The sequence below is a fragment of the Apium graveolens genome, chromosome 2 (genome assembly GCF_009905375.1).
Source record: "Apium graveolens cultivar Ventura chromosome 2, ASM990537v1, whole genome shotgun sequence".
Lineage (NCBI taxonomy): Eukaryota > Viridiplantae > Streptophyta > Magnoliopsida > Apiales > Apiaceae > Apium > Apium graveolens.
The window spans coordinates 289,205,219-289,209,976 of record NC_133648.1 but is presented as its reverse complement, the minus strand read 5'-3'; the positions used below and the strand labels follow the sequence as shown (position 1 = coordinate 289,209,976).

Here is a 4,758-nt window from a genome sequence, read left to right as displayed (position 1 = left end):
CTAATTCCAGAGCTCGAAGCAACAAAGTTATCATGATTGGTAACAATTTCTTCTACTATCTGGTCATCTTCATCATTTGCAGAATCTGTACATCGTGTAAAATAATATCAACACATTATCAGTAATAAATAATTACTAGATTTATAAAGTACTTAATCCTTTAGAGCAGTTAGTCTATTCATTGATATTCAAGAGTTTAGAAATAAAATTTTGGGAAAAAATATATTGGTTAATGGAAGAATAACGCAATTGATTTACCAAATCCGTAAGCATATTTTTACACCAAAAAGATGTAATCACAAAGTAAAAAAGTGCAGATAACAAATGTACATGAAATATGATTGCTACAATAACAACTTCTGATTATTATACATTTCTATAAAATTAAGATGGGAGTAACTATTACTTACCGTCGTCAACCCAATCTATCATCCACCTTGATAAGTGGAAATTATATCCACTTGGAACGCTTCGTATCGGTTTAAGTTGATGTTTTGGACTCAAGTATGTTGTGTTTTTAATGTATTTTTGTGTTGAGTCATTGCGGGGCACTAATTAGGAGGTGCAAAGGAGTTTTACAGTGTTTTTATGCTAATAATGGATCAGGAATGGAGTTTCGGAAGATTGCACGAAGAATGGAGTAAAAGGGAAGAAAATGCAGAAAAAAGACAGAACCCAAGCGTGCCCGCGCCCTAAGCAGGGCGGCCGTGCCATGTTTGTCAGAAAGCCAGCGCACCCGCACCACAGAACTGTGCACCCGCGCCCATCAAATCCTGTAGAATCCTGTTTTTATTATATTTCAAAGATTTGGAGAGTCCAGGCGATTCAGGGGCCTATAAATAAAGATAAGAAGATGTTTTTAATAACAAGTCAGGGAGAACATTAAGAAGACCTAGAGCACATGAGACGGTTAAGGAGAAGAAAAATTAGTTTCATACTTTTGTATTCTTCGATTTAGGTGATACTTTTGGATGCTTGTTTTGTTCTTGTTCTAAACCCTAATACTTTTATATTATCTCGTAGTATTCAGAATTTATTTATTACCATATTTTCATTGGAACCCATGGTGACTATGCGTTCGATCATGAACTATCGTTGTCATGGGGTTCTAGCGAATTTATTTATGGATTTCAATAGTTGATTGTTTTAAATCTGTAGTGTGTGGTGATTTATGATTTCCTAGTTTGGTTGTGCTTATTCGTATTTGATGCGTAGCTAACATTTAAGATTGTTTGTTAATCTCTGTTGAATCGACAGTGAATATAGAGATTTAGAACTTGCCATGCTAGCATAGGTTTATGTATGAATTGACATACATAATTCTTGGAGTAATTTTAACCAGCTTATACACCCTATGTAATCACAATGGATAACTTGTTCTTAAACCATTATGTTTTTAAATTCTATAGACATATAGGGTTTAAGCATAATTGGTGTCCATTTAGCTTCTATCTTGATTGTGGATGCTCAGTAGTAGGGTATACGTATATCAAAAGATAGCGTATACTAATTTCGTACTATCTGATTAGTTATCATCACCATCGCATACTATTGATAAAGACATAAACTTTGGATGAAGGATTTAATAAAGTTAGAATCCCATATTTTATTCTCATATAAGTCAATCAGTTTTAATCTCATAGTTAATGCATGTTAGTATAATCTCTTAGGTAGTTAACCAACTCAAATTTATTACTTGTCTTAGCTGTGAACGATAATCATACATTGTTGCATAAGTGCATAGTCTGAATTTAACCTAAACCAATCTCTGTGGGAACGAACTTGACTTAAATCTTATACTACTTGTGATGACGTACGTTTGCGTGTATTTTCACGTGTGTTTTAGTGCGAACAAGTTTTTGGCGCCGCTTCCGGGTATCAGGGTAAATTTTAGTTTATGTGCGTGACATCAGTGGTCGTTAAAGTTCACTGACTCGGATTATTTTACTTATAAGGTTACTTTGTTGTGTTTCAGGTACTCTAGAGAGCGTGTATGCGAACACGGTCTCAATCTCGTAAGGAAACACTAGATGAAGTGGAAGAATTGGAAGAAGAAGTTGTTGAAGAAGTTGAAAAAGTTGAAGAAGAAGCGATCATTACAATGGGAGAACCAGCAGCAACAACGAAAGCGTTGTTGGATTATTCTCAACCAAAGATCAATGACATTCAATCTAGCATTGTCAGGCCAGCTATCGAAACTAATACCTTTGAGATCAAGCCTGGCACGATTCAGATGGTATAGAATTCAGTCTAGTTTGGGGGTTCTCCAACGAAAGATCCCAATATACACATTAGGGATTTCATCAAGATCTGTGACACCTTCAAGTTCAATAATGTTTCTGAAGATGCAGTGAAATTGATACGTTTCCCATTCTCTCTAAGGGATAAAGTTAAGAGCTGGTTGCACTCTCTACCACCAGGTTCTATTACAACATGGGAGGACCTTGCTCAGAAATTTCTTACTAAATTTTTCCCTATGGCAAAGACAGCTGCAATCGGGAATGCTCTTACTCAATTCGCGCAACAATTAGGTGAATCTTTATATGAAGCTTGGGAGCGCTATAAGGAGATGCTTAGGAAGTGTCCTCATTGTGACGCCCTCCAAACCCGGGGTCTAGATTTGGGGTCACTTGCCACTAAATTATAATAAAATAATCACAGCGGAATAATATAATAAATACGACCCCTTTACCTGCACTGGATCGATCACAGGTTATAGTATGGAACAGGCACTACTACAAATCAAGTGTTATTACAACCCATAAGTCTAATTAGTTTTACAGATTATTCCAAATTTTATTACAAACCTCTAGACTATCCAAGCGTCCCAAAACAGTCTACCTGGAGTACACACCACTATTTACAAACACTCGACTTCCGACCAAACCTGGATCTCAAGCTTGCTCTGGCTTAGCTGAAAGATTAGATTGATAAACAAGTATGAGCGAAAGAAATGCTCAGCAAGCAATATAAAATGTACTTGTAATGATAAACCACATTCCAATAATATCTGAACAAAAGAATAAAAGCAGTAATATTTGATCATAATTAAAATCTTCACAAACAATCAACAATAAACGATAACTTTTAGATTGGAATCTAACTCCGACGGACGTACTATCACATGCTGATCAGCCCGTGTGATAGCACAAGGTCATGATTCATAGAAACATGTCCCCAAAATACGAGTACTCAATTAAAAAGGCAATATACCTGCCTGTGGCAAAATGGTGTCATAGTATTTCATATAACACATAGAAATAGCCCTCCGCTGGACCGTCCGTCCCGGTCACTTACGCATTCATCCAATCCATAAAACATTTTGATCAAAGGAGCCGAATCAAAGGACATCCTTAACCATATAACTCCCCATTTCTCATGGTCCAGAGTTATTTCAACAATCGATGGCGAAATAACTAGAACAATTAGTTATTCGCTAATCTCAATTCAATGTTCCACTGTATAGAGTAATGTATAGCAAAATATAAAACGTTTAACTATTCTGAACTTAGAATAGTATGGAAATCGAAAGAATAAAGTTCAGAGTCAATATCAATTGAATGATAAATGAAGATAGAGGTACTTGCATAATATAATTCGAATTAAACGTCACTTGAACAATAAGTGAAGTTAGGAGTACTTGCCTGGTATGCTCAATAACCTCTTACTTTAACTTTGTTTCTAACTGCTGGCTACTATCTCTGTCTAACACTTGATTGCGCTCCTTGCTACTCGATTCTATAAACAAAAGAACTATCTTAAGTGACAGAACTAAACTCAATCGACGTAACTATACGTCTTGACATCTACCCGATCGTTTATAACTAGCATGGCATTTTAAAACTATAACAGACAGCATGTATATCACGTAACACGTAATCATGGCATTTATATAACACGTACTCACATATTTTATGTAACACATAAGTCAAATCATTAAAAGGTACGTCTCAGTGCATTCAGAATGAAAATTAGGTCAATATTAGCATTTACCGATTAAATACCGACTTAAACTGATACACAAATCAAATGACATTGCAATATAAAAGAAATTAGGTCTCAAAAGTATTTTTATTGGAAGCGCAATATTTTTCTGAGTCTGTACGCGTTCGTTTCGTATTAAACGGACAAACGGTTGATTTATTAGGAATTTTTGAACATTTTTCGGAATAAAAACGGATCTCCGAATCATTTAATAATTAAATAATAAGGCTCGAACACTCGAAAATAATTTTATAAAATTATCGAGTTTGGAAAATAATTTAAAATAATATTTTAAAGCTCGAAACTATTTTTCACAATTTTTAAATCAATAATAAATAATTAAATCTAATTATTAAATTAATTTAAATCAATTAATAATTAATTAAGTTAATTAATCAATTAATATTAAATTAATCGATTAAATTAAAATAATTAAAAACTAATTAAAATTAATTAATAAAATTATTCAGATTTATTTTTGAATTATAAGTGAATTTTGGAACAAAAATAATAATTTTAGGAATTAAAATGAATTTTTAGAAATAAAAATATGATTTTTGAATTATTTTTAAATCAGAAATTCAGAAACAGTTTTCTGTTTTGGTTTTGGGGAAAAGGAGGATCAAACCCGGGTCGGGAAATAACCCAAACGGGTTGAAACCGGGTTGCCAAGAACCGCCGGCCGGAACCCAGAATCTGGCGGCCGGTTGACAACTCCGGCGAGCCCCAAAACTACTCAGAATCGATTGGTTTTCAATCTTAATCAGTCCTACC

The 4,758-nt window shown here is 34.2% G+C and overlaps 1 non-coding gene across 1 annotated transcript; it reads right to left on the bottom strand.

Moving 5' to 3' along the window:
* Nucleotides 1-2,491: 2,491 nt before the first annotated feature.
* Nucleotides 2,492-2,598, bottom strand: LOC141709639 (small nucleolar RNA R71). Its single transcript, XR_012570204.1, has one exon. It is a non-coding gene; the product is annotated as a small nucleolar RNA R71 (small nucleolar RNA).
* Between the last annotated feature and the right edge of the window lie 2,160 nt (nucleotides 2,599-4,758).